This window comes from Rhinoderma darwinii, chromosome 1 (assembly GCF_050947455.1).
Source record: "Rhinoderma darwinii isolate aRhiDar2 chromosome 1, aRhiDar2.hap1, whole genome shotgun sequence".
Classification (NCBI taxonomy): Eukaryota; Metazoa; Chordata; class Amphibia; order Anura; family Rhinodermatidae; genus Rhinoderma; species Rhinoderma darwinii.
Window position 1 is genome coordinate 311,155,308 of NC_134687.1, and position 17,295 is coordinate 311,172,602.

Here is a 17,295-nt window from a genome sequence, read left to right on the forward strand (position 1 = left end):
CCAGATTGCGTTGCAGATTTAGATGCTAAACAAGAGCTGCCATTTCTGGATTATTCGATTTGGTATTTAGGAAATATAACTGTAGTTTTGTAGGGGAGTATCCGGCACACAAATATGGTTCAATTTTTCGATTTTATTAAATTCGATGCCATGGGCAATGTGCGTGCAACGTTTCGGTTCAACGACCTTCGTCAGGCACTAGATCCCACTTGGCGTATGTTTCTTTAGTTATATCGCGCTGCAGTCAAAACGAAGCGGCAAGCCGCCATACTGACTGCAGCGCGATATAACTAAAGAAACATACGCCAAGTGGGATCTAGTGCCTGACGAAGGTCGTTGAACCGAAACGTTGCACGCACATTGCCCATGGCATCGAATTTAATAAAATCGAAAAATTGAACCATATTTGTGTGCCGGATACTTCTCTATATACAATTGGGTTGGGACCCTATTCGTGCACCTCATTCAATCTTGTGCGCTCTGAACAAATAAAGTGTCGTTTTGTAGGGATTTACTAAAATAGTGATGGTAAAAAAAAAAATCCTAAAATATATTTGAATTGGGTCGTGATTCTTGACCATGGTGCTTACAAACTAATCACCGAAAAAAGGCCATTTATTTAAAATCACGGAAAAAGGCCATACTTACTCACATGAGGGCAGGATATACACCAGCTCCCACCAAGATGCAGACAAACCACAATGCTACATAGAGGGAGATTGCTCTGGTGCAAAATACACTCTCTCACCTATTATTAATGAGGGGGGTGGCTGCTTAGTATTATCATTGCACACAGATATGGCGTCTTTAAGTTCGCCAGTCACACGGTTACATGTAGCGCACCATACTGGCATACAGCCTATTAGTTACGCCCATACTATTAGATCAGGTGGGTTGCCCAGCACCCTCTAAGTCTACCACACAAAGTACTGACACTATTCTCCCCCAACATTACAAGGCCCGGCTGCATCCTGAAAAGATATCCATGATAAACATGAGGTATTAGTTTACATTTTGGCCACAATACGCAAGCTGGCAACCCGCGCCAAGGGTCCTCATTGGATTTATAAAATAAACCTAAAGCACTCCAGGAACACTTGAATTTTTTTTGATTAAAATATTTTTATTTTTCATTACAAATAGCATCTTAGAACAATATTTTAGAGCAAGCGATAACAACAAAACGTTTCGGCCCAACCAAGGCCTTTCTCACAATCGCTGCGGGAGAATAAAAAGAAACAAGGATATAATATATATCTCAAATAGAAATAAAAAATAGAGGATACATAAGAATTCGATTCTAGAATCTAAATAACAACCTAAATATAGGTCCAGATACGATTCAAAGACAACAATATATATGTACAAATTAAATATCAAAAGAAGAAGCCAAACACAAATAATAAATTAACATAGCTATTATAAACAAATGACCATAGACCTGGTCTATAATATATGACATGTACAGATTAGACTCCTCATTTGTGACAAATGCAAACAAGTAACATATAGATGATTCTTATTTTTAGTTAAATTTCCATTTGAAAATCTATAACAAAACCATTAAAGGTATGCAGATCACAATGTATATATAGAAGAGGTATTGGCAAAAATACATATAAGAACCTGTAGGAGAGGTATTGGCAAAATACCCCTCAGGACCATACCATAAAGTACCGGTAATGCAGAGTAGTGAATAGGGGAGAGGGTAAGGTATAGTGAGAAATAGTAAGAAATAATAGAGGCAGGATACAGAAAACGATGATACAGCGTGATAGTGTCAGAAGCAACATACCTGCATGTGATATTGAAGGAAGAGTGGTGTGCAGGCGTCTACCAGACGCTCCAGGTAAGCCAGTGTGACTATGGTTCCTGAACGGATCCAGATATAGGGCGCTAGCTCCTCATACCGGATATCCGGTATCGCTAAGTGAGTGGAACGCAAGCCGCTTGTGGCGCATGCGCAGTCTGACCAACTATGTTGCGATTTGGAACGCAAGCCACATGGGTTGCTAAGGAAGATGTGCCTGACGTGTTGATTATCTCTCTGCTACTAAGGGCATACTTTAACATGTGTAACTGGATTATTGGTATATATTGGTGAAATATTATGTTAAATAACGTATGTATGTATGTATTATAATAGCTAAAATATATGTATATATTAATGTATTATAGTATAATCAATTATATGCATGTATGCAATATAGTAACAATGAATATTTTGAAAAATGAATAGAGTACAAAAGCGGTTTAAAAGATAGAGAGGAAAAATGAAAAAAATAGGATAAAGATTAGTAGATAAGGAAAAAAGAGAGATAAATAAATAGATAATAAACGAAGAATATAGTTGGTGAACCGGTTTTATGGTACCTGTATCTGGTCGCACAATGGATTTCGTGTTTTTTTCTATCGTGCCTGGGAAGAAATAGATATATGATGTTATTGGCAGGAACGACAATGATCAACAGTAGATAATGATATTAATAGACATTTCAGCATAACAGATCAAATTCCCTATTTAAACCTTTGGGCGAAAGCGTCTCCAGTATATGGATCCAATATGACTCTCTCTGTTTTAATAGATTTATATGGTTACCTCCCCTCCTGGGTCTAGATACCTGTTCGATTACTTGAAACCTTAATTGGGAAATATTATGGTTTGACTTTATAAAGTGATCAGGAAGGGGTTGCCACGTTTTTTTACATCTTATTGTGGACTTATGACCGGACAGACGATCCCTAATATGTTGAGTGGTTTCTCCCACATAGGTCAAGCCGCATGGACATTTAATCAGATAGACCACAAAATTACAATCACATGTAAAGAAGCCCTTGACCGGAAAAGTCTTATTACTATGGGGATGCTGAATTGTGTCGCCCTTAATGATATTTGAGCAACACGAGCAATGTAGACATGGAAATGTACCGTTACTTTTCATTTGTAAAAAGGTTTGTCTTGGTATCCTCGAGAAACTGCCAACATCAGCTCTGATGAGGCGATCGCGAATATTAGGAGATCTTTTAGAACACATCATCACAGGATTTTCAAATTCCTCAATCTCGGAATAGGCGGTATGCAACACCGACCAATGTCTTCGAATACTTTGATGTAACTTAGCTATAATTGGATGATAAGTGAGTACCAAAGGTAGTCTAGCTTGTACCGGTCTTTTAATTGGGACCTCCCTATTTGCTACGAGTAATCTATCCAATTCTTTTGACAACAATGGTCTAGGGTAGCCTCTCTGTTCAAACTTTTTTGACATGTGTTGTAATCTATTTCTATCGATTTCTAATATATAATCTTTTTTGTCCCATACCACTATAGCCCCACCCTTATCTGCTGGTTTAATCCGCCCTTACAGTTAAAGAAGTTTTATATTTGAGTATCATTAGTCAGTCTTCTGTTTCGGGTCTTTGGATTCCAGATTGCGTTGCAGATTTAGATGCTAAACAAGAGCTGACATTTCTGGATTATTCGATTTGGTATTTAGGAAATATAACTGTAGTCTTGTAGGGATTTACTAAAATAGTGATGGTAAAAAAAAAAATCCTAAAATATATTTGAATTGGGTCGTGATTCTTGACCATGGTGCTTACAAACTAATCACTGAAAAAAGAACTATGTTTATTTAAAATCACTGAAAAAGGCCATACTTACTCACATGAGGGCAGGATATACACCAGCTCCCACCAGGATGCAGACAAACCACAATGCTACATAGAGGGAGATTGCTCTGGTGCAAAATACACGCTCTCACCTATTGCTCTGGTGCAAAATACACTCTCTCACCTATTATTAATGAGGGGGGTGGCTGCTTAGTATTATCATTGCACACAGATATGGCTTCTTTAAGTTCGCCAGTCACACGGTTACATGTAGCGCACCATACTGCCATACAGCCTATTAGTTACGCCCATACTATTAGATCAGGTGGGTTGCCCAGCACCCTCTAAGTCTACCACACAAAGTACTGACACACTATTCTCCCCCAACATTACAAACCCGGCTGCATCCTGAAAAGATATCCATGATAAACATGAGGTATTAGTTGACATTTTGGCCACAATACGCAAGCTGGCAACCCGCGCCAAGGGTCCTCATTGTATTGTGAGTCCCTAAACTGATGTTACAAACAAATCACCAAAAAATATTTATTTAAAATCACTGAAAAAGGCCATACTTATTTATATGAGGTCAGGTTATACACCAGTTCCCAATAGGATGCGGACAAACCACAATGCTACACTGAGGGAAATTGCTCATGTGCAAAATACTCATGAACATCCACTCTCACGCCTGCTATTCATGAGGGTCTTGGCTGCTTAGTATTATCATTGTACACAGATATGACTTCTATAAGTGTGCCAGTCACAAGCCATATCTGTGTGCAATGATATAACTAAGCAGCCACCTCCCTCATTAATAGTAGACTTGGAGTGGCTGTGCATCAGTATGTTGCACCTGAGCAATCTCCCTCTATGTGGCATTGTGGTTTGTCTGCATCCTGCTTGGATCTGGTGTTTGTACCTGCCCACCTATGAGTAAGTATGGCCCTTTTCAGTGATTTTGACCATGGTGCTGATGCATTTTGACAAAGAGGTACATTTAAACTGGTCCTAGCCTGGACTAGGTGTTTTCCACTTTTTTGAGTACTGTCCCTTTTGAAGAGTTTTCATGTCTAAAAAACACCATTCCCTATGACATGGTGGGGGTCACTTGCTTTGTACGCTTCTCTATTAGCCAGAACTGAAAGCTGATGCAAAGAGCAGTTCCCACCCTAGAGGACATGGTGCGACCATGACTTACATGGTATTCCACTGCAATTATTTTCAATGGTTGCGGTGTTATGCCACATTTTCGTTTGCAGTAACTTGTGGCCGCCCAAAGTGCCCCCCCCCTCCCGTTGATTGCCGTGATTTTCCATAGTTGGACCTGATTTCTGGCAAATCAACTTCTATGCATAGTATTACTACAATATACAAAGGGGTTCATAAGTAGGTATACAGGGAGAGATTGTTTAAACAGTCTAAAAATATTTCATTTCTGAAGAGCACTATCAGTAGTGAAAGCTGTGCTGTGATTGGTTGGACATTACTTTGTTTAGCCTGTTTGATAAATCCCCCCCAAAATTTCTATTCCATTATTCAGATAATTAACCCCTTTAGGACACAGCCTGTTTTGGCCTTGTGGACACAGATGATTTTTTCAAATCTGACATTTGTCACTTTATGTGGTAATAACTTTGAAATGCTTTACCCTATGCAAGCGATTCTGAGATTTTGTTTCTCGTGACATATTGTACTTTGTTAGTGAAAAAATTTGGTTGATAAATTCAATATTTCTTTGTGAAAAACTTCAAATTTTAGAAAAAATTAGCAAAAATTCGCATTTGTCTACCTGTAAAACAGATAGTAATACCACCCAAAATAGTTACTAGTTAACATTTTCCATATGTCTACTTTATGTTTGCATAATTTTTTTCACGTACTTTTATTTTTCTAGGACGTTACAAGGCTTAGAACTTTAGCAGCAATTTCTTTATTTTCAAGAAAATTTCAAAAGGCTGTGTTTTCAGGGACCAGTTCAGTTCTGAAGTGGCTTTGACGGCCTTATATATTAGAAAGTCCCCATAAATCACCCCATTTTTAAAACTGTACCCCTCAAAGTATTCAAAACAGCATTCAGAAAGTATTTTAACCCTTTAGGCGTTTAACAAGAATTAAGGCAACGTACGTAGAGGTGAAATGTTCAAATGAATATTTTTGTGCTGAAATTCATTTGTAATACATTTTTTTCTGTAACACAGAAGATTTTACCAGAGAAACGCAACTCAATATTTATTGCCCAGGTTCTGCAGTTTTTAGAAATATCCAGCATGTGGCCTTAGTGTCCTAATGGACTGAAGCACCAGCCTAAGAAGGATGTAAGAAGGATTTTGGGGCCTCCTTTTTTAGGAATATATTTTTGGCACCATGTCAGCTTTGAAGAGATCTTGTGGTGCCCAAACAGTCGAAACCCCCCAAAAGTGACCCCATTTTGGAAACTACACCCCTCAAGGCGTTTTTCTAGGTGTATAGTTAGCATTTTGACCCCACCGTTTTGCAGAATATAGTGGAATTAGTCTGTGAAGATGAAAATCTGCATTATTCGTGCTCCCGACGTTGCCAGCTAATGTAGTTCTAGCAGCATCGGGAGAATGTTCGTCTCAACCAGGCATGGTAAGCCTGGTTGAGACGAACACACCGTGAATGTGGTCATAAATGTTTTTTTATTAGAAATTAATTAACCCTTTCAGGACTGATCCTTTTTTTGCTTTTTCATTTTAATTTTTCACTCCCCGCCTTCCAGGAGCCATAACTTTTTAATTTTTCCGTCAATAGAGTGGTGTGAGTGCTTATTTTTTGCAGGAGGAGTTGTAGTTTCTATTGACACTATTTAAAGTACCATATAATGTACTTGGAAAAGGAACAAAAATTATTTGCGGGCTGAACTTGGAAAAGACTGTCCATTGTTTTTTGGGTTTTGTGTTTACGTCTTTCACCGTGCGGTAAAAACTACAACTTAGTTTTACTCTGCGTCTCAATACGATTACAGTGATACCAAATTTATATAGGTTTTTTTATATTTTGCTACTTTTACAAAGAAAAGACTTTGTTAAAAAAAAATTGTTTTGTATCATCACATTCTGAGAGGCATAACTTTTTTATTTTTTTTTAGTCGATTGAGCGGTCTGGGGGCTTATTTTTGGCGGGGCGATCTGTAGCTTTTATTGGTACCATTTTATTGTACATACAACTTCTTGATCACTTTTTGTTAAATTTTTTTTAGAGATAAGGTGTGCAAAAAAACCAGCGATTTTGGCGGTTTAAATTCTTTATTTCTTAAGGCGTTCACCATGCGCAATAAATTACGTTTTACTTTATTCTGCGGGTCGATATGATTACGGCGATACCATTTGTATATATTTTTTTTATGTTTTGCAGCGTTTGCACAATAAAATAATTTTTCTATAAAATTATTTCTTTTCTGTCACCATATTCTGGGAGCCTTTTTGATTTTTTAGTCAAAAAAGCTGTGGGAACGGGTGTTAGTATTTCAGTTACTATTTTGGGGTACATGCGACTTTTTGATCACTTTTTATTCTATATCTTGGGAGGGGTGGTGACCAAAAAATAGCGATGCTGGCATAGTTTTTCATTTCTTTTGTTTGTGGTGTTCACTGTGCGGGAAAAATAACATTATAGTTTTATAGATTGGGTTGTTACGAACGCATGGATACCAAATATGTGTACTTTTTTTTTTAACATTTTCATTTTTTTCCTATCATAAAAGACTTATAGGAAAAGAAAACTTTTATAAAACATTTTTATTAACTTTTTTACTTTTTGTTTTATTTTTTCACTTGCAGCTCTGATCGCTGCTATAATACATTACACTACCTAGGCAGTGTAATGTATTCCAACTGTCAGTGTGACGCTGGTCCTCATATGCTTCCATACATGGCTGACCCAGAGGCCGTTGTCTGGCTTCCGGATGCCATCACAAGCATCAAGAACCCCCATGGGGATGCATGGGGGTTTCCAATGTGCTACAAACCCCCTAAATGTGTCGATCGCAATCGATCGCCACATTTAAGGGGTTAATTGCCGAAATCAGCGGCGATGAGCCGCTGATTGGCAAAACTGGAGTGTCAGCTGTCGGGGACAGCTGACCTCCCGGTTCTCAATGCACACCTTGACGCCGACAGTGTGCATTGGGAACGACACAGTGACTTCCTGTCACTCTGACAGGAAGGCTATCAGGACCAGCCGGAGCTTGGTCCTGATTGGCTTCCGTCCATGGCATACGTGGAGGTCATTTTTTTCCTCCGTTTGCCATTCTAACTATCGGCAAACCCGCGATTTCAGACCAGGGTCTGCCGATATGCTAGAAACCCCTAAAATGCGGCGATCACAACCGATCGCCGCATTTAAGGGGTTAATTGCCGAAATCAGAAAGGACCGCTGGCCGGCAAGAGTGGAGTGTCAGCTGTTGACGACAGCTGACCTCCCAGTTCCCGGTGCACACTGTCGCCGACAGTGTGCACCGGAAACAGCTCAGTAACTATACGTCCTCGTGCGGGAAGTAACCTCCCGTGATGACGTATAGTTACTGACTCTTGCGGATAGGGGTTAAGTATGGCTGCTAATTTGACAGTTGAACAACGAAAGTGGATAATCAAATAATATGGGATTCAAATAGGAATAAAATGGACCAAATATACTAGGCGCTGCTGTTAAAGAAGAATTTGATTTAATAAGGGCTACGCATTTCGACGTAGGATATTCGTCATCATCGGGCCATAAACATATGGTAACAACATGACATCTTATATATACATATATATATATATATATATATATGTCGACAGGAAAGAGCAATCAATGAGAAGAAAACGGGGAGGGAACAAGGGGCGGCGGGAACTCCGAAAACAAAAGACGCACATGTAATATAGTTAAAAACACAGAACCAATACATACTGCATATAATATGATAAAAACAATAACATTAATTATTAGTAAGTTGAACATTCAAGGAATTTTTTACTTACAATAAAAGATATTGCACAAAAGTTATAGATAAAAATAGCGCACGCTAAGAACATTGATAAAACATGAAAATATATTAAAAAAGTCATACTCTATCATTGTTTAAAAACAAATAATATATATAATAATTTAAAACATCAATTATAAAGTAAATTCATATTACTCATAATTCTATTTTGCTCGCAAGAGACCAACATCTAAACATGATTCATAAACTGCACTCAAACAGGAACCAAGAAGCGTCCACAGTGTCATGGCAACCAATGCAGAGACTACAGAGGTCAAACGGGACTAAGAGATTAACGTGTAACGAACCACAACAAGCTAAAATAGGTAAGGTAAACCTATTTTGCTGTATTCTATCTTTAATTACAAATATAATAGTACATTGTAAAGTATAAATTAGTAAATATATATACTCTTCTTTACCAAATAGAAATAAACTATTTGTATCGAAACAAGTTATTTGAAACCAGTTGAAAATGGGGTAGAAATGGTTTAGAGGTGTTTAGGAATATGTATGATATATATATATATATATATATATATATATATATATGAGTGTATAATAAGCCAAAGAATATTTATGATTGAAGAAATGAAATAAAACAATCAGTCTAGAGAGGACTCACTAATATAATTTAAACCCTCAGGATGTGGGGTACAGAGTTTATACAGTGGAGGAAATAAGTATTTGATCCCTTGCTGATTTTGTAAATTTGCCCACTGTCAAAGTCATGAACAGTCTGGAATTTTTAGGCTAGGTTAATTTTACCAGTGAGAGATAGATTATATAAAAAAAAAAAAAAGAAATCACATTGTCAAAATTATATATATTTATTTTCATTGTGCACAGAGAAATAAGTATTTGATCCCCTACCAACCATTAAGAGTTCAGCCTCCTCCAGACCAGTTACACGCTCCAAATCAACTTGGTGCCTGCATTAAAGACAGCTGTCTTAAATGGTCACCTGTATAAAAGACTCCTGTCCACAGACTCAATTAATCAGTCTGACTCTAACCTCTACAACATGGGCAAGACCAAAGAGCTTTCTAAGGATGTCAGGGACAAGATCATAGACCTGCACAAGGCTGGAATGGGCTACAAAACCATAAGTAAGATGCTGGGTGAGAAGGAGACAACTGTTGGTGCAATAGTAAGAAAATGGAAGACATACAAAATGACTGTCAATCGACATCGATCTGGGGCTCCATGCAAAATCTCACCTCGTGGGGTATCCTTGATCCTGAGGAAGTGATGAGTGCAAAGTGAAATAAAATTAGGATCTATGTTGGCGCTGCTGCGTGGTGTAGACAGGATGAAGATCCAGAAGCCAGATAAACGTAAAATGTTTTATTGCTATGCAACGCGTTTCAACGCCGAACTGGCGTTTTCATCAGGCATGGTGAACACAAAAAAAGACATGTATTTATACAGAAAGTAAGTCATCTGGTTTGGGCCAGTTCAGACTGGGCAACAAAAAACAAGTTTTACTTACACACGCAACCACGTATATTTCAGTCATACAACTCCTTACGTTCAAAACAAATAAACAATCAAACAAATATCAAACCAGTTACTACCTGCTCACCACCTATTCCTTCCCGATGTCTTTTGATAACTATTTAACAACAAAATATTGCCGTCCCCCGTAAACAAATCCTTTCAGCTATCCTTCTACATCGACATACAACAAAGAGAATTTCTTATCGTGACAGCTCGTCTTTTACTATTGTTTTTATTGTTTTACTGTGTATATACGTTTTATTGATTAAACATCACTAAATGTCATTACAATAGACTGTACCTTTTGAACTTTGAACCCACTCCCCTGCCCCCCCCCTCCCCCCTGATTTTTTGGCGTTTTTTTGCCTAATTGCCCAGTCTGAACTGGCCCAAACCAGATGACTTACTTTCTGTATAAATACATGTCTTTTTTTGTGTTCACCATGCCTGATGAAAACGCCAGTTCGGCGTTGAAACGCGTTGCATAGCAATAAAACATTTTACGTTTATCTGGCTTCTGGATCTTCATCCTGTCTACACCACGCAGCAGCGCCAACACAGATCCTAATTTTATTTCACTTTGCACTCATCATAACCAAGCGGTTACCTCGGCAACCGGCACCGTATCTGGCAGCAGCTATTTCGTGGATTTCTCCATTCAACTCCTCTAACCTCACGGTGAGCATTTATTATGTTTATTTCTCACCTCCACCTTCTTTGATCCACACCAAGTGGCGCCGTGGCTTCTTGCCCTTTCTCTGATCCTGAGGAAGGTGAGAGCTCAGCCAAAAACTACACGGGGGGAACTTGTTAATGATCTCAAGGCAGCTGGGACCACAGTCACCAAGAAAACCATTGGTAACACATTACGCCGTAATGGATTAAAATCCTGCAGTGCCCGCAAGGTCCCCCTACTCAAGAAGGCACATGTACAGCCCGTCTGAAGTTTGCAAATGAACATCTGGATGATTCTGAGAGTGATTGGGAGAAGGTGCTGTGGTAAGATGAGACTAAAATTGAGCTCTTTGGCATTAACTCAACTCGCCGTTTTTGGAGGAAGAGAAATGCTGCCTATGACCCAAACAACACCGTCCCCACTGTCAAGCATGGAGGTGGAAACATTATGTTTTGGGGGTGTTTCTCTGCTAAGGGCACAGGACTACTTCACCACATCAATGGGAGAATGGATGGAGCCATGTACCGTCAAATCCTGAGTGACAACCTCCTTCCCTCCACCAGGACATTAAAAATGGCTCGTGGCTGGGTCTTCCAGCACGACAATTACCCGAAACATACAGCCAAGGCAACAAAGGAGTGGCTCAAAAAGAAGCACATTAAGGTCATGGAGTGGCCTAGCCAGTCTCCAGACCTTAATCCCATTGAAAACTTATGGAGGGAGCTGAAGATCCGAGTTGCCAAGCGACAGCCTCGAAATTTTAATGATTTACAGATGATCTGCAAAGAGGGGTGGGCCAAAATTCCATCTAACATGTGTGCAAACCTCATCATCAACTACTAAAAATGTCTGACTGCTGTGCTTGCCAACAAGGGTTTTGCCACCAAGTATTAAGTCTTGTTTGCCAAAGGGATCAAATACTTATTTCTCTGTGCACAATGCAAATAAATATATATAATTTTGACAATGTGATTTTTTTTATTTTTTTTTATATAATCTATCTCTCACTGGTAAAATTAACTTAGCCTAAAAATTCTAGACTGTTCATGACTTTGACAGTGGTCAAACTTACAAAGTCAGCAAGGGATCAAATACTTATTTCCTTCACTGTATATCCAGTAGTTTTCTCTTTGCTTCAGACTTAGAAATCTATTAGTATAATCTGCTGGAATCTGTTCAATTAGAGTGATGCTAATGCACTCAAAATTGCAATTATGTTTATTTAAACAATGTCGAGAGACACTTTGTTTAGGAAATCCTCTATTAACATTGGACCTATGTTTATTCATCCTATTACGTCATGTCTGTGTAGTGCGTCCTATATATTGCAACTTGCATGTGCACTGTAAGAGATAAATAACATACTCACTCCCACAATTGAAAAAACTTTTGATGGAAAAAGACTCCAAAGTGACCAAGACTCCAAATCTTTAGTTCTATGTGTAATGTTAGAACAACACAAGCATCTCAGTTGTCCACAGTGAAAAGATCAAAGGAGCACTGGAAGTATTTTTGGAACAGAATATTTTATATTATTATGCAATTTGCTTGGGGCTAGACCTTCTGAAAGTGACCTTAGGTATAGTTGGTAATGACCCTTTTAAAACAGGATCATTTAAAAGAATATGCCAATGCTTATGTAATATTGACCTTATGGACTTACTCCTGGTATTAAAAGACATAATAAAATTATATTTATGATTAAAAGAATCAACTTTCTTTACACCCACTAGTTTAACCCGTTATTGACCAGCCCATAGTGTTTTTACGTCGGTCACTAACGGGCCTTATTCCGACTTTTTACGTCGCTGCATCGGAATAAGTAAACAGATCAGGGAGCTGTCAAATCTCCCTGCTCTCAGCTGCCAGAGGTAGCTGGGGGTGTCCCTGCTCGACCGGGTGAGATCGATATTAGCGTGCACTGCATCTGAGTGGTTTTGGAGAGAGGGAGGGAGCTTCGTCTCATCCCACTGACACCCGGTGATAACATCGCCGAGTGTCTGTGTCTCCAATGGCAGCCGGGGGCCTAATAAAGGCCCCAGGTCTGCCTGTAGGGAATGCCTGCTAGATCATGCCTCTGGCATGACCTAGCAGATTTCAGTCCGTTTTACACGGACAGGCACTAATACACTGCAATACAGAAGTATTGCAGTGTATTATAAATGCGACCGGACGATCGCAGAGTGAAGTCCCCTAGTAGGACTAGTAAAAAAGTTAAAAAAAAAGTTTAATAAAAAGTGAAAAAAATAATGATTAAAAACCCACTTTTCCACCTTACAAACTGCTTTATTATTAACAAACAAAATAAAGTTAAAAAAAGTTACACATATTTGGTATCGCCGCGTCCGTAATGACCCCAACTATAAAGTTATGACATCATTTAACCCGCACGGTGAACGCCGTAAAAAAACATGCAAAAATTGCTATTTTCTTTGAATCCTGCCTTAAAAAAAAGTGATAAAAAGTGATCAAAATGTCGCATCTACTTTAAAATGGTACCAATAAAAACTACAAGTCGTCCCGCAAAAAAAAAAGCTCTCCTACAATTGCATCGGCAAAAAAATAAAAATGTTACGGCTCTTCAAATATGGAGACACAAAAACAAATAATTTTGAAAAAAAAGTTTTCACTGTGTAAAAGTAGTAAAACATACAAAAACGATATAAATTTGGTATCGTTGCAATCGCAACAACCCACTGAATAAAGTTATTGTGTTATTTATACCACACGGTAAATGGCGTAAATTTAGGACGCAAAAAAGTGTGGCGAAATTGCTGTTTTTTTTCTATTCCCCCCCAAAAAAAAGTTAATAAAAGTTAATTAATAAATTCTATGTACCCCAAAATGGTGCTATTAAAAATTACAACTTGTCCCGCCAAAAACAACACCTTATACAGCTATGTCGACGCAAAAATAAAAAGGCTATAGCTCTTTGAATGAGAAGATAGAAAAACTTAAAAAAGGGCTTCGTCATTAAGGTCTAAAATAGGCTGGTCATTAAGGGGTTAATGCAATCTTCTTGTGTCATATTCATCGCTTTTTGTTGTGCCCCCTCAATTAAGCTACTCAGAAAATGTTTTTCTTTAAATCTTTTTTTTTTTTTTTAAATCTGACATTCATTCTTAAAATCTTTAGGATCAGAACAGTTTTTTCTAATTCTACGAAACTGTCCAAACGGAATGGTTTGATGCCATGGTGGATAATGAGCCCTTTCAAAGTCTAAATAGCTGCTTACATCAACCAATTTAAAATGGGTTTTAGTTGAAAACGTATCATTATTTCTACTAATAGTTAAATCAAGAAAATCAATATGTTCCACAGAATAAGTATGTGTAAAATTCAATCCAAAGGTATTTATATTTAGCGATTCAATAAAGGCATTGGCTGAGGATCCATCACCTCTCCAAACAAAAACCAAATCATCAATAAAGTTTGTAAAACAATATCTTTTTTCTAAAAGGATGATCACACAATATATAATTCATCTCAAAACTCCCCATATATAAATTTGCAAAAGAGGGAGTGAACCGTGAGCCCATCGCACATCCCTTGATTTGACGATAAAATGTATTAGCAAAACTAAAAGTGTTGTGTTTCAAAATAAAATTGATACATTCATTTAAAAATGTAATTTGTTCAGTTGGTATACGAGCACCCAAAGATAAATAAGATGCTGTAGCATCAATGCCTAAATCATGTGGGATATTACAATAAAGTGCAGATACATCTGCTGTGAGAAAACTCACATCATTACAATTATGAGTACAATTAAAATCTTTCAGATCTCTAATTAAATGAGCTGAGTCCTTCAGGAAAGATGGTAACTCAAGAACAAAAGGCTGAAGGTGCAAATCTATAAAATGAAATAAATTACTTGTAAGAGACCCTATTCCAGAAATAATAGGTCGTCCAGGGGGAGAGGAAATAGACTTGTGGATTTTTGGCAAATTATACATAAAAGACGTATTGGGAAATGTGATTGATAGGAAACTTTTTTCTTGAATACGGTGGAAGGAATTCTTGTGAGTGAGAAATCGGAGTGACCGGAGGTGCAGTGATTTGTGGGGAAGACCTAAAAAAGAGACCGTGGACAAAGTGTTGTCCATAAATTGTAACTGTTCATCATAATAATTAATAGAATGTAACGGTAAATGATCTAAATTATCATTAGCAGGATGGGTTTCATGTATAGATAATTCTAATAGAGTGGAGGGAATGTATGCTGTATCAGAATAATCAATGGAATCATTAACCCCTTCCCGCTCCTTGACGTACTATTACGTCATGGCAGCTGTATCGTTCGCGCTCCATGCCGTAATAGTACGTCACGGGAGTAACGGCCGTTTCGGCCGTCCTCCCGACACATACAGGAGCTGTGACGCTGCTGTCTTGTTCAGCAGCTGTCACAGCTCCTACAGCGGGGACCGATCGCTGTGTCCCCGCTGATTAACCCCTTAAAAGCCGCGTTCTATAGAGATCGCGGCTTTTAGGGGTTAAGCTGCCATCGCCGGCCTGCTACGCGATAGCGGCCGGCGATGGTGACTATGGCAACCGGACACCAAACAATGGCGTCCGGCTATGCCATAGACGGAAGCCTAGTGGGTCCTGACAACGTCAGGACCCACTATGCTTGCTGTCAGTGAGTAGCTGACAGTTCTAATACACTGCACTACGCATGTAGTGCAGTGTATTAGAATAGCGATCAGAGCCTCCTGCCCTCAAGTCCCCTAGTGGGACAAAGTAATAAAGTGAAAAAAAAGTTAAAAAAAGATGTGTAAAAATAAGAAAATAAAAGATTTAAAAGTAATAAAAGTAAAAATCCCCCCTTTTCCCTTATCAGTCCTTTATTATTAATAAAAATATATAAACAAACAAATAAACTATACATAATTGGTATCGCCGCGTCCGTAACGGCCTGAACTACAAAACGATGTCGTTATTTATCCCGCACGGTGAACGCCGTAAAATAAAATAATAATAAACCGAACCACAATCACAATTCTTTGGTCACTTCACCTCCCAAAAAATGGAATAAAAAGAGATCAAAAAGTTGCATGTACCTAAAAATGGTACTGATCGAAACTACAGTTCGTTACGCAAAAAATAAGTCCTCGCACGGCTTTATTGATTGAAAAATAAAAACGTTATGGCTCTTAGAATAAGGCAACACTAAAAGTGAATGATTGTTTACAAAACGTATTTTATTGTGCAAACGCCATAAGACATAAAAAACTATAAACATCTGGTATCGCCGTAATCGTATCGCCCCGCAGAATAAAGTGAATATGTCATTTATAGCGCACGGTGAACGCTGTAAAAAAAAATAACAAAAAAAACAATTGTAGAATTGCTGTTTTTTAGTCACCACGCCACCTAAAAATAGAATAAAAACTGATCAAAAAGCCGCATGCACCCCAAGAAAACTACAATGGATTCCTCAAGGGGTCTAGTTTCCAAATTGGGGTCACTTTTGGGGGGATCCCAATGTTTTGGCACCACAAGACCTCTTCAAACCGGACATGGTGCCTAATAAAAAAGAGGCCTCAAAATCCACTAGGTGCTCCTTTGCTTCTGAGGCCGGTGCTTCAGTCCATTACGGCCCGAGGGCCACATGTGGGATATTTCTCTAAACTGCAGAATCTGGGCAATAAGTATTAAGTTGTGTTTCTCTGATAAATCCTTTTGTGTTATAAAAAAAATGGTATAAAGAGGATTTTCTGACAAAAAAAAAATGTAAATTTCACCTCTACTTTGCTCTAAATTTTTGTGAAACACCTAAAGGGTTCATAAACTTTCTACATGCTGTTGTGAATACTTTGAGGGGTCTAGTTTCTAAAATGGGGTATTTGATAGGGGTTTCTAATATATGGGCCCCTCAAAGCAACTTCAGAACTGAACTGGAACCTAAAAAAATAAATAAATGAGGCAATACTTCGCTTCTTACATTATACTGATAATGAGCCGTGCCCACCCCGAGATGACCCCAGTTTTGACCGTTTGTATAAACGGAGACCCCTATTAGACCGTTCCAGTGCCCGGTTTTCCCAAGCATACACCCCGAGAAGTGTATTTCTATTGATGAGTCCCTGGTACATTTTAAAGGGAGGGTTCAATTCCGCGAGTACCTGCCGGGTAAGAGGGCAAGGTATGGCGTGAAGATGTATAAGCTGTGAGAGTGCATCAGGGTATACCTACAGGTTTAGGCTATATGAAGGGAAGGCCACCCCCAAACCAGACTGCATCCTGGACTACAATAAGTACATGGGAGGGGTGGACTTGTAAGATCAAGCCCTGAAGCCCTACAGCGCCATGCGGTGTGGTATAAGAAGCTGGCCATGCACATCATACAGATGGCATTGTACAATGTGTACGTGCTACGTCGATGTGCAGGCCAGACGGGAACTTTCCTGGAATTTCAAGAGGTGATTATCAAGAACCTAATCTTTAGGGACCAAGAAGGGGGGGCACCCAGTACTTCTGGAAGCGAGCCCACACGCATCGTACCAGGGCAACACTT